At 35.6% G+C, this 16,720-nt stretch overlaps 1 long non-coding RNA gene across 1 annotated transcript; it reads right to left on the bottom strand.

The window, feature by feature from the left end:
* Positions 1-10,554: 10,554 nt before the first annotated feature.
* Positions 10,555-12,182, bottom strand: LOC119788303. Its single transcript, XR_005281442.1, has 3 exons — positions 12,146-12,182; positions 11,447-11,536; positions 10,555-11,235 (listed from the first exon to the last, which is right to left on the bottom strand). It is a non-coding gene; the product is annotated as an uncharacterized LOC119788303 (long non-coding RNA).
* Between the last annotated feature and the right edge of the window lie 4,538 nt (positions 12,183-16,720).

Consider the following 16,720-nt stretch of genomic DNA (forward strand, 5'->3'; position numbering starts at 1 on the left):
GAACAGCAGCCATCTGCAAAAAAACATTCAAAGAACATTATTAATGGTTTAGGCAATCATTATAAGGTCAAATAATTGCAATACCTATATATATATATATTTTTTTTTTTATTTATTTATCCTTTATTTAACCAGGTAATACCCACTGAGATTAAAAATCTCTTTTGCAAGGGAGACCTGGCCAAGATAGGCATCAAAATTACAATACATACATACAAAGACACACAGATAAAAGCCAAATATGCACTTACAATAAAATTTCAATTAAAACATTGACATGTGAGGGAGTCCAACTCAAAACATTGAATTCTCAGCTTAAAAGTATTCAAAGGAACCAATTTACTAAGTTATATATATAACAATATATATTAGTGTTTTTAAATGTTGGCAGATGAAGAAAAAAATATCTCAACATGCAGATGGGGTAACAGCATCATTGACAGAACTCATTACTTTGCTATACACACACTTTATAAGATTTTAAAGGGGAATGGTTTAATTTACAAAAATACACATTTGTTTGGTCAGATATATTGGCTCACAGTCAAGTCCAGTAGATGGCAGTAAGGAATACTAAAGTTTACTTCCACATGCCAATCATCGCAAGGAGAAGAAGAAGAGGAATTCATTGGTTTTTAATCAGTTTCACTGCTGACTAAGCACGAAGAAAAAAAAAAACAAGAATTATTTTATATTAAAACTAGATAATAACAAACAATAACCAACAATAAAATTAACTTATATAGCATACCTTAAACATTACAAAAAAAACTGAAAGAAAACACTAAAACAAAAAGAAACCAGAAGCGGTGCCCTAAAGATAGTGAGAGTTGTGAATGATGTTGACTGGCAAGGGTCAGCAATCTTCCACATCATGGTCTAGACCAAAACATTACGTTTATGTATTTAAACCTTTTCATTGCCCTTGACAATATTCTGATTGTCTGAATTTTATTTTTATTGACTGTAAGCTATAATTTAAAACATTAATAAGAATAAAAGGTTGAAATTTGTCCATTAATGTGGGTGCATGTGTTGGTTTTTGAAAATAAGTACACATTGTGTGTTCCTCTTAACTTTAAAAAGATATACAGTAAATGCAAAATTTAGCACACCATCCTTGTAAGTTTGTCTATTGACTATATTCCTTTGTATAGGCCTGGTGAAGATGCTCAGACAATAACTTACAAGACCATGCCCTTTAGCATAATGAGACAATGATAATAAAATTCCACACCGTCTCACTTTTTCCTCATAGGTTGTAAATAATTAAGTTGAAGAGGCAAGCAGTAAAGAGAATGTCATGTCTCATTTGGTTGCATACAGTGACAATGATGTTCCTTGCATGTGAGTGTTTGTGGACCTCAGTAAAAGAAATTCCACAAATTCAGCTACACAGCTGTTTAATGGTTTGAAAAGTGAGGGCCTTGCGATGAAGCAAAATCTAACCAATTTGCATTTTTAGCTTCAACTGATTTTTTTTACATTACAAAAAGGATCAACAATCAATCTTGGAAACAATCTCCTTTCCCTTTGACTTCACAAGAAACTAGACTGTATCAAAGCTTCAGCATGGATGGACATCTCTCCTGCCCTCTATTCAAAGTCTGTATGATGCAAGTCAATGCAAGTCAATATTTTACAGCATTTCACTGAAATTACCATGCATGTCTTACAGGGTCAACATACTCTTAAAAAAATCCCCAGCTTTTCCAAGCTAATGTGAACAGCATATCCCACCCTCCCACCTTCTGCAATTTGGTGATGGAAATGTATTCCTCTCCAAGGCTGACATGGAATATCACATAGGTCATATCGTTCTTTTGATCCAGCAGCCATTAAAAATTACTAGGCATGAAAAAAACTGGCTTGCATATAGTCAGTCCCATTAATAAATGATGGCTGCTATCCAATTAAAAGACCTTGCTGAGGAGAGTTTTTTTAGAGTGTCCTCACTGAATATTTTTTGAAGGCATAGAGGCCAGTAAATAATCAAGCCCCAGGCAATCCCGCCCTCAGTACCCAGGAGATGCAGGCAGTGTCAACAGCGTGGCACTGTGCTGTCACCACATATCACTCCTTTGCCTTCTCACAGCCCTCAGCTGTGTGAAAACACCACAGCCCTTATCTTTTCCCTCCTTACTACGGCAGTTTGTTAGCCGAAGAGCATATAGACTGAAAGCAGCAACATACATTTCCATTTTCTCTCTTTTTATGTACAGCACATTCTCCTGTTCAATCTGGATTCCTTTTTGATGGTTTGGGCTTTGCCAAACAAAACAAAAAAGTTTAAGGTCTTAAACACTGAAGATTTAATATAGGATGGAATAGAATACAAAAACCTGTACCAATTTTCTATGAAATTCTGGTCCACACAGTACAACATTTGGCAATAATATATTAGTAACTAGAAAGAGAACATACAGTATTTTGCTGCATTAATAAATTGCCTCTCTAACCATTCCCTGTTTTAACATAACCACTGAGTTTTTTTGTTATTTTGATTTATTGTTTACATTTAATGAATTGGCCAGACACCTATTACCTCACTTGGTATCCCTGAGACAATTCCTTTTCAGAATCTTGTGCAGCCCAGTACCAACTTATTGTAGAAGGGATAGATGTTCCTCTATGTGAACATCAACATGCAACTAGCAAAAAATTAACCCACCAGATTTACATTTAAATCCCTCAATTTGATGTCATATTTCAGAGTTATGATTAATGTTTTGGGCTGGCCCAGCCACAATCATGATATGTATCTGTATAGAGAGCTAAACACTGGGGTTATTGCAAGATTACCTTAGAACCTAAAAAATTACGTGCAGCTAATCATCTGGGCTAAACTATACAAATATTAGTGGGACCTTGCAAAAATCGGCTAATGAAGAGACCAAAATTACAATGGCTATTGTTTGTATTGACTGTTGAGAGGGTGATATAAATAGTTTTTTATCAAACAATCAAACAAACAAATCTGCAAAGGTAAAAAAATACACTTGGACTTAACTAATCTTAAGTGAATAAGTGATCAAATGTCCCAATTATCACAAACATATATCAGGTCAGCGGTGACACTTTAAAGGTTTGCAACTAAACCAAAAAGAAAGAGCAGAAATGGTCATAAAGAGGAAATTATTTGTTGTAAAACTTCCATTTCCTATGCAGATTTGGTTGCTAATGAAAAGAAAAAGTATAAAGTATAGCCAGCAAGGTGTAGATCAAGGTATTTAAAAATGCTTCTGCAGGGGTATCATTCCACTTTTAATAGGGCACTGAGGGGTCTTAACAAAGAACCACTCTAGATAGACTCAATTTTGGATCAACATCTTGTCGGCCATTGTCATTCCTCATTGTTTGCATGCACTGCACAGACTGGTCCTAGAAAAAACACAGATAGGAGGGCCTTGGGACGTACATTTATATGACTTGCCATCATTAGTGGAAGGGATGAGCTCATGGCATTTCAAACTGTGCCTGAGGCTTGATGATGCCCTAAAATACACTATATTGCCAAAAGTATTTGCTCACCCATCCAAATTATTGGAATCAGGTGTTCCAATCACTTCCATGGCCACAGGTGTATAAATTCAAGCACCTAGGCATGCAGACTGTTTTTACAAACATTTGTGAAAGAATGGGTCGCTCTCAGGAGCTCAGTGAATTCCAGCGTGGAACTGTGATAGGATGCCACCTGTGCAACAAATCCAGTCGTGAAATTTCCTCGCTCCTAAATATTCCACAGTCAACTGTCAGCTGTATTATAAGAAAATGGAAGTGTTTGGGAACGACAGCAACTCAGCCACGAAGTGGTAGGCCACGTAAACTGACGGAGCGGGGTCAGCGGATGCTGACGCGCATAGTGCGAAGAGGTCGCCAACTTTCTGCAGAGTCAATCACTACAGACCTCCAAACTTCATGTGGCCTTCAGATTAGCTCAAGAACAGTGCGCAGAGAGCTTCATGGAATGGGTTTCCATGGTCGAGCAGCTGCATCCAAGCCATACATCACCAAGTGCAATGCAAAGCGTCGGATGCGGTGGTGTAAAGCACGCCGCCACTGGACTCTAGAGCAGTGGAGACGCGTTCTCTGGAGTGACGAATCGCGCTTCTCCATCTGGCAATCTGATGGACGGGTCTGGGTTTGGCGGTTGCCAGGAGAACGGTACTTGTCTGACTGCATTGTGCCAAGTGTAAAGTTTGGTGGAGGGGGGATTATGGTGTGGGGTTGTTTTTCAGGAGCTGGGCTTGGCCCCTTAGTTCCAGTGAAAGGAACTCTGAATGCTTCAGCATACCAAGACATTTTGGACAATTCCATGCTCCCAACTTTGTGGGAACAGTTTGGAGCTGGCCCCTTCCTCTTCCAACATGACTGTGCACCAGTGCACAAAGCAAGGTCCATAAAGACATGGATGACAGAGTCTGGTGTGGATGAACTTGACTGGCCTGCACAGAGTCCTGACCTCAACCCGATAGAACACCTTTGGGATGAATTAGAGCGGAGACTGAGAGCCAGGCCTTCTCGTCCAACATCAGTGTGCGACCTCACAAATGCGCTTCTGGAAGAATGGTCAAAAATTCCCATAAACACACTCCTAAACCTTGTGGACAGCCTTCCCAGAAGAGTTGAAGCTGTTGTAGCTGCAAAGGGTGGACCGACGTCATATTGAACCCTATGGATTAGGAACGGGATGTCACTTAAGCTCATATGTGAGTCAAGGCAGGTGAGCAAATACTTTTGGCAATATAGTGTATATGCCACAGTGTGTTTGGTGCAAGCTGTAACTTTCTTATGCAGACCTACAAATGTTTTCAGACAACATGGCAATACATAGAAACAAAATGATCCTAATTACAAAATGAACTCTCACTGTCTAACACCAGTCAAGCCACCCGTGTACGGGTGCCCTCCTCGGAATCTGATTACTATTTAATAACCATCCCTGAATTAACCATGTCAACCTAAATTCCATTGCAGCATGAGAAACCATGCTGTATACTGTAGCTAATTATTGAGGCCAAAACAAAACAAAGATTGTAATAAGTATAAATACATAAAATCAAATGATGCATTACTAAATAATGTTTGTAAAAGGATATATAATTACTATTTTATAAAAGAGAAAAATGCAAAAACTGCTGCTGATCAAGGTGGCTGTAATCACTTTACCACAAAAAATTATTCTGACATTCATATACATATGATTTTATCATCATATTTGAAATTGTAAGCATTTTTCAAGCAAAAAAGCAAAAAATTATGGATAAGTTTGGCCCAACTGTAAAATCCAAGAGTTAAGTATGAAATATATTTGCATAAAACCATAAATGGTTGTTTATTCAGAATTATATAAATTCTTGTTGAAGGCCACCTTATTCGTGCTTCTTTCCTTTTGTGCCTATAAATGTCAAGGACTTAAGTTCTGCTATTGTATGTTTATGTGAATAAATAAACTGCATCGTGATCCGGGTTAGGTTAATTAAAATCTTAGATTGCTTTGCTTACTTTAACTAAAACCTTCAATGGCAAAAGTTGTTTTCTCTCAAATGTGTCTGTAGCGAGAGTAAAATTATTTTAAAAAAAGCTTGGCGCATAAGTAGAGAGCTTTCATTTCTTTAACTTTTCTGAGTGGCACATAGTAAAGAACTTACAAAGTATCTCACAGGGAGCTCTTAAAGTTGTTGCAGAATATTTTTTTTTTAGATTCACCTAATGGGTGGATTACATAGAATATAGAATAAAGTGTATTTCTACAAACTTTACAGCAGTTTTCTGTCAGAGCATTGTCACTCATTCCTTTAATGATATAAGTAATTTTGGCCTCTTAAAATGACAAAATGGTTGCATCAGGAGATTTTATATGTATTCATGATTCATTGATTGTATTGTATTTTCTTGTAAAATATTCAAAGCATATCATAATCTTTGTATGTTTGGCTAGAGCCTGATTCCTATCTAGGCTATTCAATGCAGAAGGGACAGAGTTCACCCTGGAAATGTAATCAGGATATCAGAACTGGTTAAAATAAAAGACATCAATTGGTTTAGTAGCTCAGTTTGGCAAGAATTGCAAATTTGTATTGTATATATAGGGAAAAGTTAAATAGAACTTACAGATATTTCTAATAGATCTATCTAAAGAATAGTAATTTCAGACTTTTTTTTTTTAAAGTTTGCTTATTGAGAAAAATAAAGTTATTTTACAGGTATGTTCAAATATCACACTCCTAATGTGTTTTGCATTTTTAAGGCCAAACTGCAGCTGTAAGTGACTCGTTTTAAAATCCTCCTTCTCACTTTTAAAGCCTTAAATGGCAAAGCTCCATCTTATATCACAGATATGATTGTTCCTTATGTTCCTAACAGAGCACTTCGCTCTTAATCTGCAGGTTTACTAGTGGTTCCTAGATGTTCTAAGAGTAGAATGGGACCAGATCTTTTAGTTATCAGTCTCCTCTCCTGTGGAACCAAACACCAGTTTTAGTCCGTGAGGCAGATACCTTGTCTATTTTATAGGGTAAGCAATAACTGTCCTTTTTGATAAAGCTTATAGTTAGAGAGGCTGAGGTTATCCTGAGCTATCTCTGTAGTTATGCTGCTATAGGCTTAGACTGCTGACGACATAGGGATCCATTTTCATCATTCTGCTTCACTCTATCTCTATTATCCAAATCTGCATTATTTGTTAGTTCAATATCTAACGTTATGCTCACTCTGCTTTTTCTTATAGTAGCTTGATCTGGTCTGTTCCTGTTTGGACTACAAATTTGAGGGAGGGGGCTGAAGAAGATGTGTTCTTTAACTTGCTTTTTGAAGCATTTAATTGTTATAGGAGTCAATGTAATCATTGAATGAGGTGACTTGAGGCCTCTTTGGGACCCGAATGATAGTGGCAGACTTAAAGCATGCTGACACTATGGATTGCTCCAGCCAGCTAACCTGCACACTCCTTGTACACCTACCCAGGTATGTTATCGGGACCACTATTTCAGTGAATGAAACCTGTTTTCCATATGGCTATTTTTGGTTGTGCTAAATATATTACAGATATTCTGGTGAAAAGATTGGTTGGATACATTCCATTAATTTCATTAATATGGAATAGAATGGAAATGTTAAAGACCTTTATTTAAAATAGAATCTAAAAAGAATATAAAAAGGGATTAAAACAGGTGAATAAAAATTTATTAAAACATAATTAGAGTTCATGATGGTATTTTTTATATAATAAAATACATATTGGTGAACTAATCAGTTCGTGAAAGTGATGAAATTCAAACAGTGAAGTATAGAGACGGTAACCTGACCAGGTATAATAAGAGCTGTTGAAGTACTACTGTTTGAGCAATAGAATGCAGAGTATAGACATATTTTGATATTTTTATTGTAATGCAAAAGAAGTTGACCTGAGTGTTGTGAAGCATATCAGAGCAAACACACTGAGCAACCCCTATAACCTACTGTATGTTTCTGTTTTTCGATTTCTTTAATACCAAATATGTTGCACTGGAGGTAAGATGGCCAATCATTTTCAAAAGTGTAAAATTTACAGAACAGCACGACATTTCAAAAGGTATCTCCTTACTTAATAAATGACACAAAGTTACAACTCTTCTTTGAGTTGTGCATCTAAGTATTTTATTTCAAACATTTCATATTTTCACCAGAGAGATATTTTTGGTTCACAGTTACAGCTGATCACCAAAAAACACAAAACTACACAGGTCTTAATTTCATGATACTTGCATTGTAAGACTAATTAAACTTAAGTATATATTTACTTGTAGTTTCTTTAAGGGCAAGCAAGGAATGAAATTGGGCTCCAAAACATGATTGCTATGTATTTATTGATTAAAAAATCATTAGGAAACAGTCAACTAGATGCTGTGTTTTGTGTTTATGTATCTGTTTTAATTATTGCACCTGAATGATGTAACATGATATGATCTTTAATTACCAGAGACAAAGACCTGTTTCCAAAGGACACCTCGCTGACACACTGCTTGGGAAATACGTCTATCAAGCAGATTTCCTGATCTTGATTACATGAGTCACACCACCTTTAAGTTAACAAGGGAATGCGTCGATTACAACTGGGCCACATATAAGGCAGTGCACGCAGGTGAACCCTAAGGATATGAGATTTTTAATACTTAAGGTGATAAAGCTACGATTTGGTCGAATGCAGGTTTTCTCTTTGTGATAATCTGCATTTCATCATCAAACATTTTGCTAAGATATATAGATATATGGCTGATCTGAGCTTTAAAATTAAAGCATATGAATATCCTTGTTTTTTCTACTAATCACATCAATCAACAAATCAGGAGGTGAGAATAATCTTATGAGAGTTGTACAGATATTAGAATTAAACCCCAGCTCCAGAATATATATATATATATATATATATATATATATATATATATATATATATATATATATATATATATATATATATATATATATATATATATATATATATATATATATATATATATATATATTAAACCCCAGCTCCAGAATATATATATATATATATATATATATATATATATATATATATATATATATATATATATATATATATATATATATATATATATATATATATATATATATATATATATATATATATATATATATATATATATATAAAGTTTATTGGGTTAGCAATCCGGACTCTGTATGTGTAGTTTGGTTCTAAAAACATAATGAAAGAAACTGAGCCTCATCAGTCGGTGGGGCTAACTTTGATTCTGCTGGAGTCTCTTGCAGCTACCACCTTGCTTTCCTGTAAGCTCATTAGATATACTGTATTTCACACCAAGCAAAATATTTATACATTAAAAAAATTATTTTGTAAGATTTTGATTTGTTTTGTGGCTGTCGTTCATCCTCCCTAGCTCTGTACACAAAGGGTATAAAAATGCACTTTATGGAGGCATAGACAGGTAGACTAGGATGAGGGGCAGGCACTGGAGGGATGTGTCCTCAGCTGTGACTAACAGATGGATTGACAAAAACATAGAGAGTGATCAGAGAGATGATAAACTTGAAAATATATCATGCAGTTGATAAAAAATAGGTGTAGGCTGATATGACAGCTACATTTACAAATATTAAGTCATATGTCTAATAAAGTGTTTGCTGGTCTGTTTGCATATGCTTGTAAGACAGATAAAACTGTGAGTTTCTGAGTGGTCATATAAAATGAAATAAATAAAAAAATGAAATCCCCTGTGTTCATTGTAAGCAGGTCAGTTTTTGAGTGTAAGCCAGGGTTAAGTTGTCTTGGTTGGTGTCATTTTATTTGGGTCTTTCTATTCTTTAGAAATTTTGACAGAAATAGAAGAAAAATACTTTTTTCCTTTTACCTAGCTGTTTGGTCCCCAATGGGTAAGTTGTTACCTTTTTAGAGCCTAATACATTAATTAGGCTTGAAATTATCATCAGCATTTAGACATGTTTTTATTTAAACTGAAACACAATTTATCACTAAGTACAATAGACTTGTACTTATAGATATACATATGAATACTCATATAAATGCACACACACACTCACCCACACACCCACACACACATATATATACAGACACTACATATATAGACACTACATATATACATACTGTATTGTGTTCAGAAAGGAGTGAAATCATCCCATGGATCACATAGAGCTTTCAAAACATAATTTGCTCCTGTTCTGAGTGAGACTTTACTGAGTAGATTCAAAGCATTGCTCCCACACATGCAGTTTTCTTCCAGCAAATGAAAAAGTAGCATCCCACTGACCCTGCACCCCCAGTCAAGGATGACCCCATCTCTGGTTCATATAACCTGGGTGATCTGTGTATATTGACTGACCCACCTGCTTCCTTTCCTCTGAAGGAGCTGTAGGTCATGGTGTGTGTGTGTGTATTGGGGGCGGGGTTGTTTTGTGTTCTACCCATCCTGATACATCATTATGGTGTCTGTAGATAAGAGTCATTCCTGTGTGATGTCAGAGTCATTAAACTGTCGGTGGAACAGCTTGAGACCTTTTGCCTCTTCCCATGTCTGTAATATAAAAAATGACTATGCTTTCTCGGGCATGTACTTTATCTCATGATGCAGTGCAAGTAAGGAAGGGGCTGTATGAATTAGAAAGAGGTTTATATCGTACTATGAGGTCAGGGGCAGATCCAGGATTTTTCAAAGGGGGGTGCGCACCTAGGGGTCATCGGGTCACGGGGTCAAGGGTCACGGGGTCACAGGTCAAGACAATGTGAGGCTAAAAGACCAAAGAATACCATATTCACTCTTTCACACTACCCTAATTATTCATCCAAGGGTTTTTAATTGATCATTTTAATGGATGAACATAAGTAGAATTAGCATGATTACATTATTGTAATTAAAAAAGGATCTCTCGGTTTTAAAGCATGCACAAGGTTAAAAGGTAGTTTGAAGAAAATAAAATCCTTATCAACAATTAATCAAACAAGGAGTTTCTTTATTTCCAGAAATGATATTTACACAGAACATGAAATAAAAAAAAACCCCAAGGACTTGGGTTCAAGTAAGACAAAGGAGTTTTGAATATATTTTAACAAGATACACTGTTGAAAAACAAAAAAAAAAACAAAGTTAAACCACACAAAGAATATTGTTCTCTACTACAAACTTTATGATGATGATAATGGGTTTACAAATGTCAACCTTCTGGGCAAATATGTCGATGATTTTGTTGATGTCTAACTGAATGTCTTTGTGCACATACAAAAGTAGCAAAGCCACAAACCTTTCCTGTCCCATTGTCTACCTCAGCAAAGTTTTCACTGCTTTAAGACCCGAGTTAGCACGTTCCACAGAAGCACTGGTAACAAATATGACTGACAGAAGGTGAAGAATCATATAAATGTTTGGGTAGCACTTCATATTTGTTATCTTTAGAATTTCAGGGAGAGAGCTGGGTTTTTCCACTGATGATGACCACTTTGTGTGCCACAACTACACTTCCTGCCTGAATGTTGATCCTGACGGTAGATCATCTTTATATGATGTAAAAACGATAAAAAGTCATACTTGTCCAGCCAGTCCCTCTGGCATGTTCTTTTGGTCACCCCACTGGCTCTTCGGTTGTCTTTAAATTCTCTGGCAGCGAAATTGAAAGATTTGGGTGGTTTTCTGGTCTGAAGAAGTTGGAATTTTCCCGAGTCGTCCATTTCACTAATCCGGTCCTTGGCCTTTGATATATCTGTAATAAGATTGATATTTACATTGTCAATTTTGCATGGGTGCTGGTGGAGTTGTAAATCTGCCTACATGAAGCTTTTGTATAGTCTTGCTTTATTATGAAATAATTATTATGAAATGTAAGATTTCAAGATTAAGCAAAAAAGTCAATCGTGTAAAACAAAAAGAAAATTAGTTGTTTTGACATTGAAAAAAATACAACTATTACTAACCTATGTCATAAGTTGTTTGGGGCAAATCGCCTTGGTTGAGCGCAGCCTCTTCAGTTGTCTTTACATCGAAACACGGTCCTTGTTGTTCATCTGGAAAAGAAAATAATTGATCAGGTGAACCTTGTAATCTCAGGAGGAGCCACAAAACAATTTAATGTTGTGTTTTTATCGTAAATTATTAAATTCACTGAACACATATCACCAGGTGCACAAAACTGAATTTCCTTAAAAGTAAATTGTATTTTTATTGTAAAATATTAAATTCACTGAAAACAAATAACACCAGATTTGTAGTTATCATATCACAATGTTAACAAGACTCCCTTAGACTCCAAGCGTGCGCTTAGAGCATTCATTGATTTGGATCCTTACCAATTGATAAAAGTTAGTAATGTTTTCATAAAGGATACCATTCTTATTTTTAACAGTACAACACGTGGTACAAGTTTAGACCCAAAAATACAGACTACAAAATAACTATTGTATGCATGTCAATGGCAACTAATGTTGCTTATTTTTGTTAATTGTACATTCTTTTTATTACTTATCAAACACTGCAATTTTTATAACTTTCCCGTTACTGGTTAAAGTATTCCTACAATTGCATTACTTTGCAACTTTAAACAACTTGTTTATCAACAATCAACAATGTTGATAATCTTTTCTCATTATCATTACATTTTCTAGCAATCATCATACCTTTTATCTGTGTGTCTCCAATATCTGAACGTTCATACTGTTCAACGCTGTGGTCATTTTCTGAATTTGTGCCAGGTCCACTGAAGAATAGAAAACAAGATATAAACATTTCAATCTGTGTTATTTAGATTATAGATATAAGCCTTTAGAAAATAAAGTGATAAAGTTGGTTTCTACTTACCCTTCTGTTGGATTGGACCAGAATCTAAAAAGAGATGGTTGTCTGGTTTTCTTGTTTGGCCTTCCAGGTCTCCTCGTGCTCGCAACGACGGCATTGGAGTATGGCAAGCCGATTGGGCCAATAATCGTCCGTACAATAACGCGCAGTTCCAACCCGTATTTTACGCGAGCGCGCGTTTTTTACGTCACCGCGCGTTCTGGCTGAAAACGCTTGGTGACGTAAAAAACGCGTGCTCGCGTAAAATACGGGTTGGAACTGCGTGTTATTGTACGGACGATTATTGGCCCAATTGGCTTGCCATATCCCAAAGGGGGGTGCGCGCGCCCCCCGCGCCCCCGCCTGAATCCGCGCCTGGAGGTACTATGTGGTTTACATTTTTGTTACATATTAATGGTCACTGATTAAAGGCAAATTCAAAGCTTGCTGTCTTCTTTTCTTTGAAAAACTATTAATTTCAAACATTTATAACATGGTGATGATTGCTGCTCTGAAAAAAAGAACTGTATAGTTTATTGAAAGTAATGGAAATGTGCAATATATTCTAATGAATGCTGCTATGGGTAAAGAGTCTCCAAAGTTATAAAAGTATGACTAAAATAATTAATGTTAAATATTAGTTGTTTGCATTTTTATACCTGTTTTCTTTAGATTAGCTATTCTGGATATTTTGTCAAAAAATGAAATATGAGTTATATTTTACTCATGCTTTGTTTTGGTTTGTGTTATACAGCATTCTAATTGGTTGTCATCTCATATTTTGTGACCAAATAATTTCGATCTTCAGACTTTACTTATTTTATAATTTTAGAAAATTTTGCTTAACTTGCTTTATTTTTATGCTCCACTAATCTGGAACAAAGTTCAAGAAAACTGTAAAAGTGCTGAAACCCCATGATACCTCAAACACAGATTAAAAGCCTACTAGTGGTGTTTGACCATGCTATTTCAACATAATTTTTTTTTAAGTTTAAAAAACATTTTTTTTTATAAATTATCAACCATTTTATTATTTTAGCTTATTAGTATCTTCTGTTTTACTTTTCCCTGTGTGCGTTTCTGTTTAGTATTTAAACTGCTTTGCTGCTAGAATGTGCTTATGAATATAATTGCCTTGCCCTACAGCAAGATCTGCTTTGTATTCACAGCCAATCACCCCATGCCTGATCCTGAACGTGCAACAGTGGGTGCCCCAGGTGCTGACATCGGTCTTGAGCAAAATATAAACAGCTCAATCTCAGATGATATCTACTGTACCTACAGTAACTATGACATCATCAACCAAAGGTAAACACCAGGTCGCTGGAAAAACATCTAAGTTTGTAAGCACCTTAGAGTATCAACACAGAGCAGGTTGTCTGTGGATGAAAGAGAAACAGTTAAGCTGTTCCTGCAGTTTGACGAGTGTTCTTAGGTGAGAGTTTTGGTATTGTTTCTTTGCTGTCTGACACAGACTATAGCAGAAGAGTTGCAGCCTCCATATTTTTCAGTCTCAAACTGTACCACGGCAGGCATTTTGTAGCTAGTTTATTTCACTGCTTTGGACATGAGAGATCTTGAAATTAATTCCTGAGGGTTCAATGTTTGAGACCAAGCCATCCGCGATGGGGGAGGAAGAGTTTAGTATATGTATATTTATATAAATTAGAGGTATATTTTTTGCTAAGCTTTATTTTGTCATATACAAACTAATGCACACTTCATAAAGGTCATATTTTGACAAAAGATTTAAGCACACACAATAGATTAAATGCATACAAGAACATTTTCAGTATGATTCTACCTTTATTTTTACAGGAGAAACCAAGAATTTTCTCTCAAAAGGACAGTGAGCATGTGATACTAAAAAACATGTAAAAAGTGTTAATAGCTTTTTAGTCTACCTGGTGAAATATTACACGGCAAAAAAATTCCCCGATAGTATTTATATAACAGGCATTTGATAGAAGTCACTATATTTCCTTTTACTGGGTGTTTAAAAAGACTCTTTCTCAGCCTTTCTGTTGTAGATTAGCTGGTGTGGTTTGGATAATTCCACAGCTGGATGAACTATTTATAACTTTAAGTTGATAAGAGTATATACTTTTTTTTCTGTAGTGCATATAGAGAAGACAATAAAGGGATTTATAAGAAAAAATACACTATAAAAGAATTGTGACATTTGTTTATAGTTGTATGCTATATAAATTTAGTGTTTATCTAGTCATCCATCCATCCATCCATCCATCCATCCATCCATCCATCCATCCATCCATCCATCCATCCATCCATCCATCCATCCATCCATCCATCCATCCATCCATCCATCCATCCATCCATCCATCTGGCTTGAATTTCCTGCTCCTCTCTGTTCTCCTGCTTTGCATCCTTGAAGCCCCCTCTTCAATTCAGGTAGTACTTGGGGAGTAGTTTAAGTATTATTTCAGCCTTTGAGATGCTATTGAGCTGCATGGGTGTAAAAAAATTATAGAATTGTGCTGCTTAAGGTGGCTGCACATTGGAGTAGCTCTGCTAGCCTCACTCTGATATTCTTTTTTCAGAGAACTTTTTAACAAGAACTTTAGTTTTTTTACTGATACTTTTTTTCCTTTTTTGATAGTTACTATTATGTGTAACCCTAGCAACCATATAATATGATTTGTTACACCCTGGAGTGGCAATTAACATATCAAAAGCTGAAATAATTCATTAATCACTTCTGCTAGGACTGGCTGTGTTAAAAAGCTGGTATCATGGAACCAGAACAGGAGCAAGGAGATGAGAGAGGAACAAGAAATTGAAGCCATCTCTTCCATCAATCATAGATGGCAATGTGTATTTAGGAAACAGGTTAGAAGGTCTCCACACCCTAGCAAGAACCCAACCAGAATATCCAGGATCATATCTTGGACTCCAGCATCTCGTTGCCACTGTCGCTACAAGGATGGTTGGTGTGAGAGATTGCTTTTGCGTCAATGAGGTGATAAAACATTTGGTTTTCTTTTGATAGAAGATGTTAAACCAATCTGACTGTTTGATCTAGTTTAGTTGTCTCTGTAAAGTTCCAATAGATGACATGTGTTGTGAATTGGCCCTATATAAATAAACTGAATTTGATTTAATTGAAACAGGCAGATCTAACGACTGTGGCAGTAAAGGTCGTATGGAGTTGCTAGCTATACCTTTAAGAATAAAATAGATAATATCTTGTAACAGTGGTGGAGGATTTATTTGAAAATCATTCAAACTATTTTAATTGGATTTATCTTTATTAACTGGCTTTTTATACCATCTGTTACAGAGGCCTAGCAAGCTGTGTTATTTCACAGTCTGTATTCAACTGCATTCATTCTGCAGTCATATTAGCCATCATCAGCTCAGAGTCTGACTCTGTAGGCTTGAGGTCCTCTCTGGACAGTTATGTGATGACTCCATATTCTTCAGCATCACTACCCTCTTCTGAGCTTAAACTGGTTGATGGTTTCACCCTCACAAACCAATTCCAGACTAGGTGGGCTGATTTGCTGCATGATTTTAATGCTAAATTATATGACATAAATATTGCATCATCAATACTTACATTTTTAATTAATTATTGACTTAATGTAAATATGTCCTTTTTTAAGTATTCAAGAAGAGGGTCAGATATTTAATTAATCTTGCCTGGTGTCAATAAATTGCAGGTGCTAACCCCTTTGATACACATTGGACACAACATGTACCAAAATTGAAGATATTGTATATTAGTTGGATATAGTTTTCTTAGAAGCATTAAACCTCCTTAGATTACTTGGACATGGGATTTTCTTTAAGAAAATCAAAGGAATACTTTTTCTGATATTTTTACACTGACTTTGAGATGGTGATCAATTCAATTATCAAAATATTCCATCTTTGCCTAAAGTTCTAAAATTGATCACCTTACAGTTAAAATCTACCTTTAAATTGTTTCCTACTTTTCATTATGTTGCGTAATGTACAATAACAGCCTTGGAAATACAATCCATAAGGCATCCTTGTACAGCCCAGCTTTACCCTTCCATCTCACCTGCCTTTCCACCACCCACTGATTACTTATCTGCAGCAGCCCCCATCTTTATGCCTGATACAGAAATAGTCTAAACACATCTTTTTTTAGGTAGAGCATTAACATCCTCATCCAAATTCATTTAATTTCAGTCGTGTTTTTCAACTTGTTTAGACTGAAAAGACTTTAGCAGTTAAAAGACTTTTGGACAGTTAAAAAGATAACATTCCTATAAAAAAGTAAAATATATAAATATATAATACATATATATTTATACATATACATATTAGTTATGATAAATGATATCAGTGGTTTGAACTAAAAGCTTTTGCTTAGATTCTCTGAGTGTAATCCTGGAAAGTTCACATATAGCTGCCTGTGTCTTTTAAAG

The sequence above is a fragment of the Cyprinodon tularosa genome, unplaced genomic scaffold (genome assembly GCF_016077235.1).
Source record: "Cyprinodon tularosa strain WSP-4 unplaced genomic scaffold, ASM1607723v1 ctg314, whole genome shotgun sequence".
Lineage (NCBI taxonomy): Eukaryota > Metazoa > Chordata > Actinopteri > Cyprinodontiformes > Cyprinodontidae > Cyprinodon > Cyprinodon tularosa.